Genomic DNA, 15,265 nt, shown 5'->3' with positions numbered 1-15,265 from the left:
TGGTAGCAATTTAAAGGGCCTGGAGCTCCAGCCACTGCTGGGAGCCCCAGGCCCTTTAAATTGCTGCCAGGGGAAGCCGATCCACTCTGGTGCAGCACACAGGCTCTTGCCGGTACACCGTACCGGGGCGTACTGGCTTACTTTCACCTCTGGTACCTGATGACAGAACAAGGAGTAATGGTCTCAAGTTGAAGTGGGGGAGGTTTAGGTTGGATATTAGGAAAACCTTTTTCACTAGGAGGGTGGTGAAGCACTGGAATGGGTTACCTAGGGAGGTGGTGGAATCTCCATCCTTAGAGGTTTTTAAGGTCAGGCTTGACAAAGCCCTGGCTGGGATGATTTAGTTGGTGCTGGTCCTGCTTTGAGCAGGGGGCTGGACTAGATGACCTCCTGAGGTCCCTTCCAACCCTGATAGTCTATGATTCTCTGGAAACAGCTGCTGTCCTGGTGTTCTTTTGTGTGAATGGATGACATGCTGGTATGTAGCTGCCTCTGGCTGGCAATTGTGTTCTGGTTAATGGTTAACATAACTGCATAAAATGGAACTGCCTTCAAATGAATAACGTTCCCACAAGGCTATGGGCTGAATGCTGCATTGCCTAGACTCCTCCTTACCTTGATGTATTCCCATAGCTTGAGCAGCTCAGAATACTAATAATAGTCAACTATCATACAGAAGCTGCCTCACTTCACACAACAGCACAGTTGTTTGCAGGTGTATCACGTGGCCGGGCTGATGCTAGCGGTGGGTAATCATTAACACTTTACCTCCTGTGGCATCTTTCATGCAAGGAACTCAAAGTTCATTTGCAAATATTAACTGTGACTCTTCCCACCTGGCAAGGGAAGGAAATGCCCCACCCGAGCTGAGGCCCAGAGGTTCAGGCCACATTGTCAGAAACTGACTCTGATTTTGGATGTCTTTGTATGCGGGTGTCCAGCTTGAGAAACTGAAGGCTTGATTTGCAGATCGGCTGAAGTACGTGGGAGCAGTGGGGGCTCAAATGCCTCTAAAATCAGCCCCGTTGGGGTCTACAGTTGAATACCCCAAAAACTGCGGCGGTCAAACTTTTCAAACTCCAGCCCTAGGAGACGTGCTTGAAGTTGCACGGGGAGTTAGTGGTAGAGGGCTGGGAATTCCTGACTCGGTCTCCTGCGCTAATCACTAGGCACTCACTCATCACACAGATGTTGCCTCAGAAATGACCAAACTGACCTCAGATCCGTGAGATGAAGCTAAGGTTCTTCTTCGAGTGATTGCTCATATCCATTCCAGTTAGGTGTACGCGCCGCGCGTGCACATTCGTCGGAAAACTTTTACCCTAGCCACTCAGTGGGCCGGCAGGTCGCCCCCTAGAGTGGCGCCACCATGGCGCTCCATATATACTCCTGCCGGCCCACCCGCTCCTCAGTTCCTTCTTACCGCCCGTGTCGGTCGTTGGAACAGTGGAGCGCGGCTTAGCTGACCTCCACTTCCCTAGCTACTCGTTTTCTCGTATATAATTATGCAGTTATAACACTTTTATATATATATATTTGTATGGTTATACGTTTTTCCTTTGCTAACATGGTTAGTTTAGTTAGCGGGGTTCAGGAAGTAGCCCTTCCATGAGCCCAGTGCCGGAGCCATGCATGGCTCACCAGATTTTCAAAAGGGGCCCGGCTTACCAGAAGCCGCGGCCGAAGAGAGATCTACATGACTCCTGTTTGAAGAATCACACTTGACAGATAAGTGCCCCATTTGCAAGGCTTTTAAGCCGAGAACAAAAAGGTGCGGGACTTTCACTTGCCCCTCCACCTTGGGCGCGGAGCGATGTTCAAGCGGCGGGTAGAAGCGCCTCCTCGGCACCGGACCCCGCCGGTACCACCAAGGCCTTCCGGCACCGACCGTCGCCGGCACCGATGTCGACTCGGCACCGTTCCCTTCTTCCGAGGTCGAGAGAGTCTACGATTCCTGCTGGTGCCTGGCGGCTCCCCGGCACGCGCCGTGGTTGAGCCCCCTGCTCCCGCTACTTCCGTGCCACCTGCATCGCAGCCAGAGAGCTCGCCTCAGTTGCGTTATCCGGCCTGCAGAGGCACCGATGACTTCGGCTCCGTCGATTCCAGTCCCCCAGGACCAGGGAATCCGGTGCCTGGCAGCTCCCCGGCTCGCGCCGTGGGAGAGCTTACTGCTCCTGCTGCTTCTGTGTCAGCTGCACCACAGCTAGACAGCTCGTCTAAGATGGCTCGCCCGGCGCCGACGACGTCGGCACCGTCGATCCCGGTCCCACGAGGGCCGTAGAATCCGGTGCCTGACGGCTCCCCGGCACGCGCCGTGGTTGAGCGTATTGCTCCTGCTGCTTCCGTGCCAGCGGCACCGCAGCCAGAGAGCTCGTCTAGTCGGATCGCCATGCGCTGACACCTACTACGGCACCGATGACGTCGTCACCGTCGATCCCGGTCCCATAAGGGCCGTAGAATCCGGTGCCTGACGGCTCCCCGGCACGCGCCGTGGTTGAGCGTATTGCTCCTGCTGCTTCCGTGCCAGCGGCACCGCAGCCAGAGAGCTCGTCTAGTCGGATCGCCCGGCGCCGACGCCTGCTACGGCACCGATGACGTCGTCACCGTCGATCCCGGTCCCACAAGGGCCGTGGAATCCGGTGCCTGACGGCTCCCCGGCACGCGCCGTGGTTGAGCGTTTGCTCCGGCTGCTTCCGTGCCAATGGCACCGCAGCCTGAGGGCTCGTCTACGTCGGATCGCCCGGCACCGACACCTGCTGCGGCACCGATGGCGTCGGCACCGTCGATCCCGGTCCCACACGGGCCGTAGAATCCGGTGCCTGACGGCTCCCCGGCACGCGCCGTGGTTGAGCGTATTGCTCCGGCTGCTTCCGTGCCAACGGCACCGCAACCAGAGCTCGTCTACGTCGGATCGCCCGGCACCGACACCTGCTGCGGCACCGATGACGTCGGCACCGTCGATCCCGGTCCCGCAAGGGCCATAGTATCCGGTGCCTGACGGCTCCCCGGCACGCGCCGTGGTTGAGCGTATTGCTCCGGCTGCTTCCGTGCCAACGGCACCGCAGCCAGAGCTCGTCTACGTCGGATCGCCCGGCACCGACACCTGCTGCGGCACCGATGACGTCGGCACCGTCGATCCCGGTCCCGCAAGGGCCATAGTATCCGGTGCCTGACAGCTCCCCGGCGCGCGCCGTGGTCGAGCTACTTCTCCGGCTGCTTCCGTGCCCACGGCACCGCGGCCAGAGGGCTAGTCTAAGTCGGATCGCCCGGCACCGGCACCTGCTTCGGCACCGTCGATCCCGGTCCCGCAAGGGCCGTAGAATCCGGTGTCCGACGGCTCCCCGGCACGCGCCGTGGTTGAGCGTATTACTCCCGCTGCTTCAGTGCTGACGGCACCCCAGCCAGACGGCTTATCTAACTCGGTTCTCCCGGCACCGGCACCTACCGAAGCTCTGATGACCTCGGTACCATGGATCCCGGCCCCACGAGGACCGTCGAATCCGGTGCCTGACAGCTCCCCAGTACGCACTGTGGTTGAGCCTGCTGTTCCCTGCGCGCCGGAGATGTTACCAACGGCGAGGGCTCTCAGTGCCATGACGGAGTCAGTGCTGCCTGACCCGGGCACCGCCGGTACGGGTAATACAGTCTCTTCAAGGGACTGTCCCTTGTCAGTACAACAGAGCGGCACCGTCTATGATCACGGTCCCGCAGACGCGCCAAGTCCTGTCGGCACACCGGACACCACTGGCAGTCCCGGTACTGTTTTCCTCGGTACGGGTCACACTCGCTGCACCGGTCGGTATCCCGTTCGCCGACCCGCTATCGGCACCGTTCCGACATCTGGCACCGGGGCAGGTACCTTGACTCCTGTAGCTCTTCTCCGAGCCTCGAGATCTCGGTCGACCTCCCGACACCGTTCTGGTTGCGGGTCTGGATCTCGTTCCAGGTACCGATACGCCTCCCGATGCCGGTCCCCGGTGCCGAGTTGGGCAAGGTCCGAGTGAGTCAGGGACTCGGCCCGTGCCCTCTTTTAGTACCTCCATGGCCGTCCGGACACGCATCCGTGTCACCCCATATGCGCGGATTTTATGCTCAGGACCACGATCCTGATATCATGGCCAGCGGGCGCCAGCCCCGAAGCGGAAAGAGCCTTGGCGAATGCAAGGTGTACTCTGCAGGGGCCCTGCACCTCTGGGGTGCGAAGCAACAAGCCTTGCTTAGCTGCGATACTTATAGCACCTGGGTGGAGGAGTTTCTCCCTCGAACCTCCCACCTAGAGTTCGCTGCCGTCTTGGAGGACGGGGGAAAGGATTTACCCTTTGTTGGTAAAGGCATCTTCGCGGCAGAGACAGCCCCAGACTGCGAAGCCTGCTGGACAATAGGGTCCTAATGCGTCTCAGCATGTATACGCCTGCGACCAAACGCAGGCCTTTATGGCCCCAGCCGCCATACTCTGTGCCTAGCCAGAGGCAGAACTCTGGAAAACGGCAAGGCCAAGGTGGTCGCAGAAAAACGTCAGGCCCCCTAAAAAGCCAAAGTCGAGGTCCCTCGCAATTACCACTGGGACCAAAGACGGACCTTCCAAGGTTCACCGGAGGGCGGTGTACCAGTCGCAGGAAGGGATCCTGATCCCGCTTTCTCCTGGCATGGCCCCAGTTACTTTTAGGTCGCTGGGTCCTGCGCACGATGGAGCATAGGTACCACCTTAAAATTGCTCCAGCCCTGTCCCCCTTCAGCGGACAAAAGGGGCTAGCGGTTTTACTCCCGTTATGCCCTAGTCCCCCACTCGACCACAGGTCAGACCTTCCTGGTCCTGCATGGACTCAACCGGTTTGGGATACGGTTGAAGTTCTGCATGGTATCCCTGGGAACCATTATTCCATCCTTGCCTCCGGGGGGCTACTATGCCGCCCTGGATAGGAAGGACGCGTACTTTTGCAATGCCATCTTCCCTCCGCATGGGAGATGCCTCCGCTTTATAGCCAGCGGTGAATACTCCCGGTTTACGGCCATAGTCGCCGCCTACCGTAGCTATGTTGGATATGCGTTTTTCCGTATTGGGACGATTCGCTTATCCGAGGAGACTCTGACACACAACCCACTCAGCCGTGGGCATCGTCACGGTCTTATTCACAGATCAAGGCCTGATGATTACTATAGAGCAATCCACTCTGGTTCCCACGCAGAGGTTGGGCTTCCTAGGGGCTATCTTGGTCTCCTACCTAGCCGGAGCCTGCTTATCGCAACTGCGGTTTTAGGCGATGGCATCAATCATCTGAGGTCTGAAGGCTTTCCCAACGACCTCAGCTCGTTCTTGTCTCAGTCTCCTGGGTCCATGGTTGCCCGCAAGTTTGTAACCAAACACGCCAAGCTCCGCCTCCGTCCTCTCCAAGTCTGGCCCACCTCGGCGTACCGCTTGGACAGGGAGCCAATGGTCATGGTAGTCACCGTTCCCTCGAACGCCTTAGGCTCCCTAGAGTGGTGGCTAACCCCCTCCTTGGTGTGGACAGGATGCGGTTTCATCCGCCCCAGCCCTCACTGCCCCTGACGGCGGACGCATCATCTCTCTGCTCGAGTGCTCATGGTCACCTCCGAGCTTAAGGCCTTCGGTCTTCTAGAGAGCTGGCATTCCTCATTAATGCCCCAAAAATCAGAGTAGTCCGCCTGGCGTGCCAGGGGTTCCAGCGGCAGCTGCGAGGCCGTTGTATCTCGGTGTTTACAGCCAACACAATGGCCAGGTGCTTCATAAGCATTCAGGGGGGACATAGTCCTCCCCCCTTTTTTGTCAGGAGGCCATCCATTTCCGGGTCCTTTGCATGGCCCGCTCGATGGAGCTGGCGACGTCCTTTCTCCCAGGCGTTCGGAACGTCTTATCTCTTTGACTCAGCAGGTCTTTCCTGTCTTACGAGTCATCACTCTGCCCCATGTGAGGCGTCCCGCTTTCCGGAAGTGGAAATGGTTCCTCACACAGACCTGTTCGCTCACCGCGAGTGCAGGAAATGCCAGGTGTCCTGCTCCTTCCAAGGTCTCTCCTCGGAATCGATCTTGGACGCATTCCTGATACCGTGGAACGGCCAACTGCATTATGCCTTCCCGCTGTTCCCACTGGTTCGTTACGTCCTGCTCAAATTCCGCAGGGGCGGAGCGTGCGTCATCATGATCACTCCAGAGTGGTCCAGGCAGCACTGACATACCACGTTGCTCGACCTGTCAGCCCAGACCTCATCACTCAGGGCAATGACAGGCTTCGTCACTCGGACCTGCAGCCTCTTCGCCTCACGGTGGCTCCTGCGTACCTGAGTTGGGGTGACAGGCAGCCTTCCACCTGGTCAACGTACCGAGCCAGGTGGAAGCGTTTCCTTTACAGCTGCAGTACGCTCGATCTTGCTCCTGCTGAGGTCTCGATCCCCTCTTTCTGGCCTGCCTCTGGCCTTTAGCGGCAGGATCTGGCGGTATCATCGCTGAGGATACGCTCAGCAGCCGTCCCTACCTTCCAGCAGGCTAAGATGGACGTTCAGTGTCCCACGCTCTATGGGTTCGAGGTCCCTCAAGGGCTTGGAGCGCTTGCACCCTCGGGTGCGCCGCCCAGCCCCGCCCTGGGGCCTCAACCTAGTCTTGGCCAGACGGGTCTCTGAGATCAGAGCTCTTACGAAGGTTCCACAAAGACAAGGTGCAGTTGTGACCGCACCCGGCTTTCCTCCCTAAGGTGTTTTGGCCTTTCATGTTACCCACAGCTCAACGCAATGGGCATAACCTTTGCACTCCTTGGACATCTGTGGAGTGCTCGCATTATCTTGTGCTGACAGAATCATTTCCTAAGGTGCCCCAGCTCTGCCCCGGTAGCGGGCCAAAGGGAGGGCTTGCTTGTTTTCCTCTCAGAGGATCTCATCTTGGGTGATGGCGGACATCCCCACTTGTTCTGATTTGGCTCATATTTCACCAAGCCACATCACCGTGCATTCTACCAGGGCTCAGGCTTCATCTGCCGCCTTGCTGGCTCGTGTTTCTACCCACGAGACCTGTCGCGAAGCTCCATTGGTCCTCGGTCCTTACCTTTGCTTCGCAGTATGCCCTGGTTCAGCAGTCAAGAGAGGCTGTAGCCTCTGGCTCAGCAGTTTTATTCTGCCACATTTCACTCCGACCCCACCGCCTTTGTAAGGCTTGGGATTCACCTAACTGGAATGGATATGAGCAATCACTCGAAGAAGAAAAGACGGTTACTCACCTTTGTAACTGTTGTTCTTCGAGATGTGTTGCTCATATCCATTCCGCACCCGCCCTCCTTCCCCACTGTCGGAGTAGCCGGCAAGAAGGAACTGAGGAGCGGGTGGGCCGGCAGGAGTATATATGGAGCGCCATGGTGGCGCCACTCTAGGGGGCGACCTGCCGGCCCACTGAGTGGCTAGGGTAAAAGTTTTCCGACGAATGTGCACGCGCGGCGCGTACACCTAACTGGAATGGATATGAGCAACACATCTCGAAGAACAACAGTTACAAAGGTGAGTAACCGTCTTTTGCCAGTTGGGCACCCTTATCAGACGTTCTTAGGCTCAGCTGCATTAACTTTGTGGGCTTTCCATCCCCCAAGCAGAACTTTCTGCATTCCAGAGTCCCGGGAGGGGGAGGAACTGGTCCTGCCTGAATCTGTATCTTCAAATGTTACTGGGAGTTACCTGAATAAGTCTGGGTACAGCAAACCCGCTAAGTTCAAAGCTGGGGCCACCACACACAATTGCTGTTGCAATCAGACTCCCCTTGCGGGCCAGTCAATGTGGAGGAGGAGAAAGAAGGTGTATTGAACAGCACAGGAGGGCTTGCAAAGCTTTTAATGATGGATTTGATACAATCTAACTGGACAACTGAGGCTGAAACGCCTAGTTGAGTGGAGTGCCCTGTGGGGGGCGGGGGATGCATTTTACTACAAAGACAGGCCCTGCGCAATGGTCAGTGCTTAGCTGAGGAGTGAAGTGTTCTGCACCAGTGCAAAGTGTTCACTGAAAGCAGACAGATCCACTCCTGAGACTGTCCTGTACCACTGGGTTTGGTTTTTTTTTCCTTAGAGCATTCCCACCACTGTGGTTGTAGAGTCTGATCTGTGAGGAGCAAGATTGCAAACGAATGTCACCCAGGAATGTGCATGCTCCCACTGAAGACTTGGCAGGATGCTTGGCCCTTTTTTCAAACCAGTTTTTCATGTCTGTCTTCCTCAAAGTGTTTACAACCTTTAAGGAAAGTCACTTTCCAATCAGGTCTGTCCTTGTCTAAGTCTTCAGAGCGATCAGGATTCACGCTGCACGAGGTGAGATTCTGCTTAAGGGTGTTTGTGAGGTATTTCCATTGACCACGCCTACTATACTTTCTGATTTTCAGCTTGCCAAAGAAAACACTTACCAAACACATAATGAGGGACATTAAACTAGAGGTAGAAGGTAGGAGCCATAGTATAGTGTAAACAGACAGCAACTGTGCAGCCAACGTGACACAGGAGAGGTGGGAAGAATTCTGGTTTCACTCCAATGTCCAAGCTAGAAGGGAGTAAGCTATTTCCTTGGGAAAGTTTCCATGTTAAGACCAATGAGGAAAAAACAGACCCAAACCTTGGAAGAGAGGGGTGGAAGGTTGGCTGTGTGATTAGGCCCCTAGCCTGGACTTGGTTCATGTTCCAGTTCCACCACAAACTTCCTGTGTGACCTTGGGCAAGTCTCTTAGCTTCTCTGTGTCTCAGCTCTCCGACTGTGCAATGGGGATAACAGCCTTGCCCTGCATCATACATTAAAAACGGTGAAGTGCTCTTATACTACAGTGATGGGGCCACATAAGCACCTTAGGCAGACCACTAGACAGGGAGCGACCTTAGGCAGATTCATGCATGTTGTTATATTTTAGGCAGAAAAGAGCAAATTCTTTAATGACTAAAATGCTACATAGGAACTGATGGTCCACAATTATACAGGGCCATAGAAACTGCCATACCAGAGCTAGCCTTACAAACTGTATCCAATGGTGGCCAACACAGGACACTAGAAACAAACTTAATCCTCGTTCTGTAATGCACCCATTTTTTTCAATACTACCCCACAAAGGGGAACTTTCTTCCTGATCCCAGTTGCCCTGAAGCATGATGGTTGCCATAACCTTTATGAGTTTCTTCCTAATTAATGTAACTGCACGGGCTATTCTTACACAGCTAATCCTCAACCTGCGGGCCTCAGGAAGGTAGCTCATGCTGCATGCACCGTAGGTGTGAATCCATGCTGCTGTGCTGCTTTCTGTTTGCTCAGTGTTTACTCACTTGCACTACAGCCAGATATTAACAGGTGCAGAGAGCAAGCAGGAGATTCTGGCAGGGAGAACAATGTGGTGCTTGTAAATAATCCAGTCCTGGTTTTATATATAGCCAAATTGAGGGTCTTGGAGCCACCAACAGACATGGTCTCTTCTGCGCTCCATTGGGAGTGAATGGGGAGCAGGGCATTGGAGTCCCTTCTTCCCATGGAAATCAGGGCTTGGGCATTCTGCGTCTTAACAGCCATTCACTGCAGAAATGAGCTCTCCTGTGAGCCAGACCAGATCGAAAATGCATGTTTGCTACAAGACAGCTAGAATTCATATCCATTCCAGTTAGGTGTGTGCACGTCGCATGCACATTTGGAGAAACTTTTTCCCTAGTAACACTCGGCGGGTCGGCTGGGTGCCCCCTGGAGTGGCGCCGCTATGGCGCCGGATATATACCCCAGCCGACCCGGCCACCCTTCAGTTCCTTCTTGCCGGCTACTCCGACAGTGGGGAAGGAGGGTGGGTTTGGAATGGATATGAGCAACACATCTCGAAGAACAACAGTTACAAAGGTGAGTAACCGTTTTTTCTTCCTCGAGTGATTGCTCATATGCATTCCAGTTAGGTGATTCCCAAGCCTTACCTAGGCGGAGGGGTCGGAGTGAGATGTGGCGGTATGCAGAACTGCCGCGCCAAAGGCTGCATCATCTCTAGATTGCTGGACCAGCGCGTAGTGTGAGGTGAAGGTGTGGACCGATGACCAGGTCGCTGCACGGCATATCTCCTGGGTAGGCACGCGTGCCAGGAAGGCAGCTGATGACGCTTGAGCTCTGGTAGAGTGCGCTGTGAGGTGGCCCGAAGGGACATGAGCTAGGTCATAGCATGTGCGGATGCATGCAGTCACCCAGGAGGAGATCCTCTGGGAGGAGACTGGCAGACCTTTCATCCATTCCGTGACCGCCACGAACAGTTGGAGAGACTTTCGGAACGGCTCTGTTTGCTCAATATAGAAAGTGAGTGTCCTGCGTACATCTAAGGAGCGTAGCTGCTGCTCCTGCTGAGAAGAGTGGGGCTTTGGAAAGAAGACCGGGAGGAAGATGTCCTGGTCGGTATGGAAGGCAGACACAACCTTAGGGAGGAACACTGGATGAGGGCGCAGTTGTACCTTGTCTTTATGAGAAACAGTGTAGGGTGGGTCCACCGTGAGTGCTCTCAGCTCGGAGACCCACCTGGCCGATGTAATGGCCACCAGGAAGACTGTTTTCCATGACAGGTACAGGAGCGAGCAAGTCGCTAGCGGCTCAAATGGTGGGAGCATTAGTCTGTTGAGGACCAAACTGAGATCCCAGGTAGGGGCAGGGCAACGTACAGGGGGATAGAGACGCTCTAGGCCCTTAATGAACCGAGAGACCAAGGGGTGGGAGAACACAGAGTGGCCACCCTCAGTTGGCCGGAAAGCGGATATAGCCGCTAAGTGCACCTTCAGAGAGGATGTTGCCAGGCCCTATTGCTTAAGGTACCAGAGGTAGTCTAGGACCGTGGGAATCGAGGCCTCCGAAGGAGTAACGCCCTGAGTTGCGCACCAGCAAGAGAAGCGTTTCCACTTTGCCAAGTACGTGGAGCGAGTGGAAGGCTTCCTGCTGCTGAAGAGAATATGCTGAACCGGAGCGGAACAGCGCAACTCCGCTGTGTTTAGCCATGCAGGAGCCACGCTGTGAGGTGGAGGGCTTGTAGGTCTGGGTGACAAAGCCTGCCGTGGTCTTGTGTGATTAGGTCTGGGAGGAGAGGGAGGGGAACTGGGGTGTCCACGGACAGATCTAGCAGGGTGGTGAACCAGTGCTGTCTGGGCCATGCAGGCACGATCAGGATCAGATGCGCTTTGTCCCTGCGGAGCTTTAACAAGACCTTGTGCACCAGAGGAAACGGAGGGAAGGCATACAACAGGTGGCGCCTCCACGACAGGAGGAATGCGTCTGTGATCAACCCCGGAGAGAGACCCTGAAAGGAGCAGAACTCTTGGCACTTCCTGTTCGAGCAGGAGGCGAACAGGTCTACAAGGGGAAATCCCCACCTCTGGAAGAGCGAATGGATTGACTACTCGTGACATAGAAAGGACCGGCTGAGCCGATCCACCAGAGCGTTCCAGACCCCCGGAAGAAAGGACGCTACTAGTTCTATCGAGTGGGCTATACAGAAGTCCCAGAGTCGAATGGCCTCTTGACACAGGGGAGACGAACGGGTCCCTCCTTGTTTGTTGATGTAGTACATGGCCGTTGTGTTGTCCGTGAACACCGAAACACAACGGCCGTGAAAATGTTGCTGGAACGCCTGACACGCAAGGTGGACTGCTCTCAACTCCCAGACGTTTATATGGAGTGAGCGCTCCTGGGATGAACAAAGGCCCTGGGTACGCAGGTGACCTAGATGGGCCCCCCAACCGAGGGATGATGCATCCGTCGTTAAGGTCATCGATGGCGGCTGTGGATGGAATGGCATCCCCGCGCATACCAGGGATGGAGTTAGTCACCAATCGAGGGAGCGGAGGGGGCTGGGGGGAACTGTCACCAGGACGTCTATAGGGTCCCTGCCCGGGCGGAAGACCGAATGGAGCCATGTTTGGAAGGGTCTCATGCGGAGTCTGGCATGCTTGGTCACATAAGTACATGCGGCCATATGCCCCAGGAGTCCGAGGCAGGTGCGAGCTGAGGTGATTGGGGAGGCCTGTAAGCTTCGTATGATCGATACGATCGCTTGGAAGCGGGGCTGAGGCAAGTAGGCCCTGGCTTGAGTGGAGTCCAGCGTTGCCCCTATGAAGTCCAGCCTTTGTGTGGGGACCAGGGTGGATTTCTCTGTGTTGAGGAGTAGGCCCAACCGGGAGAATAGGTTCGTGACTATATCAACATACTGCCTTACCTGAGATTGAGAGGTCCCCTTGATGAGCCAGTCGTCCAGATACGGGAACACATGTATCTGTCGCCGGCGGAGGTGGGCGGCGACGACCGCCATGCACTTCGTGAACACCCTCGGGGCCATGGAGAGGCCGAAGGGGAGGACTGTGAATTGGAAGTGCTGGTGGTTGGCCATAAAGCGAAGGTACTTCCTGTGCGGTGGAAAGATGGCAATGTGGAAGTATGCATCCTTCATATTGAGGGCGGCATACCAGTCTCCAGGATCCAGGGATGGGATAATTGTTCCCAGAGAGACCATGCGGAACTTCAACTTGAGCATCCATTTGTTGAGTCCGCGCAGGTCTAGGATAGGTCTGAGGCCTCCCTTGGACTTGGGAATCAGAAAATAGCGGGAGTAGAACCCTTTTCCTCTCTCGTCTAAAGGTACTTCCTCTACAGCTCCCACAACGAGGAGAGATTGTACCTCTTGTAGGAGGACTTGCTCGTGAGAGGGGTGGGATGGGGGGGCGGGAGGGCGGTGATGAAGCAAATTGGAGGTGGTATCCTTGCTTCACTGTGCGCAGAACCCAAAGATCTGATGTCAATTGGGATCATGCCGGGAGGAAGTAGGAGAGACGGTTGGAGAAGGGAGGGAAAGGATCCTGTCCTGAGACTGGTACGCCGTCCCCGGGCGCACCTTCAAAAGTTGGACTTAGGTCCCAGTGGTGCCTTAGAGGGCCCGTGGTTTTGGCCCCCTTGGGGACCAGACTGGCGTCTGCGGACACCCCGCCCGTGCCTTCTACTGAGGTCCTGCCTCTGCTGAGGTGTAAAGTACGGGCGGTGTGCTTGGGGCCTGAAGGGTCTACGCTGGGTTACGGGGGTATGCATCCCCAACGAGCGCATGATGACTCTATTATCCTTCAGGCTCTGCAGCCTGGGATCAGTCTTTTCCGAGAACAAACCCTTGCCCTCAAAGGGTAGGTCCTGGATGGTGTACTGGAGCTCAGGAGGCAGGTTAGAGACCTGGAGCCAGGAGATGCGCCTCATGGTGATTCCCAAGGTCAAGGTTCTGGCCGCTGAGTCGGCCGCGTCTAGGGAGGCCTGGAGAAAGGTCCTGGCCACTTTCTTTCCCTCCTCCAGGAACGCATTAAATTCCTGGCATGAGTCTGGGGGTAGCAGCTCGGAGAACCTACCCACTTCTGCCCAAGTGTTATAATTGTATCGGCTCAGTAGAGCCTGTTGGTTGGCCACTCGGAGCTGTAGGGCCCCCGCTGAGTACACCTTACGACCCAGGAGATCCATCCGTCTGGCCTCTTTGGACTTTGGGACCGGTGCCTGCTGGCCATGTCGCTCCCTTTCATTGACCAGCTGGACAACTAAGGAGGAGGGAGGAGGATGAACGTACAAGTACTCATACCCCCACAAGAGGGTACCATGTACTTTCTCTCAACTCCCTTTGCCGTCGGTGGAATGGAGGCGGAGACTGCCAGAGGGTGTCGGCAGTGGCCTGGATGGTTTTAATGAATGGCAGTGCGACCCAGGTGGGAGCATCAACGGTGAGGATGCTCACTACGGGGTCCTTGACTTCCGGGACCTCCTCCACTGGGAGGTTGATATTGAGGGCCACTCTGCGAAGGAGGTCCTGATGGGCCCTGAGGTCTATTGTGGGGGCCCTGATGCTGAAGTCCCTGCCACAGCCTCATCCGGTGAGGAGGAGGAGGATACCCCGGGAATGAAGGGGTCCTGGACGCCCTCCTGCTCCTGGGACAGTTCCTGCTCCAGCTGCCCCGGGGAGTCTGGAGGATGTGTCGCGTGCTCTTCCGACTCAACCGCGGTGGGGCGGGAAATGGTGGCCTCTGATGCCCGATGTTCTGAGGCAGCAGAGCAGGTCTGGACCAGAGTGGCACCCTGGGCTTGGTGGTACGCCCAGGGTGTCCAGAGGGACCACTGCTGAGGTCCTATGTCCTGCGGCTGAGAGTCCTGGAAAACCCCCGTAGGTACCTCCGTATCCTGGTCCCGGTCGTAATAGCTGTCTGCCTGGGAGGATACGGACATGTGTCTGGACGGCCATGGTGGAGCAGAAAAGCCTGGAGCTGAAGTCCCGACTGATCTTGCACTCCTTGATCTTGGGGACCGGTGCCGGTACACAGAGCGGTACCAAGAACGAGACCGGGACCTGCGACCGGCCTGGTGCCGGGAGGTCGACCGGGATCTCGAGCCCCTACGCCCTGACCTGCTCCGGGAGGTACGGTGCCTGGGACAGTGCCGGGAACTGGAGCGGTACCACGAGTAGCGGGTTGGGGAGCGAGAGTCCGACCAGTGCCGAGAGTCCGACCGGTGCCATGGCGAGGACTGGCGCCGGGACCGAGAGCGACGTAGAGAGCGAGGGCGACGTCTCGACTCAGAGCGCCTGCGGGATCATGATTTTGATCGGTGCCGGTCCGCTACGCTGACAGACAGCGGTCTGGTCAGGGTCGGCTTGCCCATGGACTGCAATACCAGCACCGGCGGTGCCGGGGGTAGGGGCGGTTCCACCTCGGTGATGGCGATCAAGTCCCTCACTGCGGAGAAAGTCTCTGGGGTAGATGGCAAAGTGAGCTCTACCACAGCCAGTGCCGGGGAGCTGTCAGGTGCCGGACTCAACGGCCCTCGTGGGGCTGGAGTCCACGGTACTGGTTTTGGCTGTGCCGCGGCAGGTATTGGTGCCGGGCGGTCAGACTTAGGTGCAGTCTCTGGCTGCAACGCTGGTGTTGCTGTCTAACCCTTTGCCGTCTTCGACCTCGGGGAGAGGGAGCGGCGCGGAGTCGATTTCGGTGCCAGCGGTGGGAATCCTTAGGCGTACCGGCGACGCTCGGTGCCGTAGGGGTGCCTCTGCTCACCGACTGGCTCGTGCTCGTAGCCGAGGGCGACGGTGTCAGGGCCACTTCCATTAGGAGCTGTTTTAACCTAAAGTCCCGCTCCTTTTTAGTTCTTGGCTTAAAAGCCTTGCAAATTGAGCACTTAGCCGATAAGTGCGATTCCCCTAGGCACTTCAAACAGGAGTCGTGGGGATCTCCTGTTGGCATCGGCCTATGACAGGCCGAGCACTGCTTGAAACCCGG

The sequence above is a fragment of the Gopherus evgoodei genome, chromosome 2 (assembly GCF_007399415.2).
Source record: "Gopherus evgoodei ecotype Sinaloan lineage chromosome 2, rGopEvg1_v1.p, whole genome shotgun sequence".
NCBI classification, from domain to species: Eukaryota; Metazoa; Chordata; order Testudines; family Testudinidae; genus Gopherus; species Gopherus evgoodei.
The sequence above is the reverse complement of the archived record's forward strand: the minus strand, read 5'-3'. Positions refer to the sequence as shown.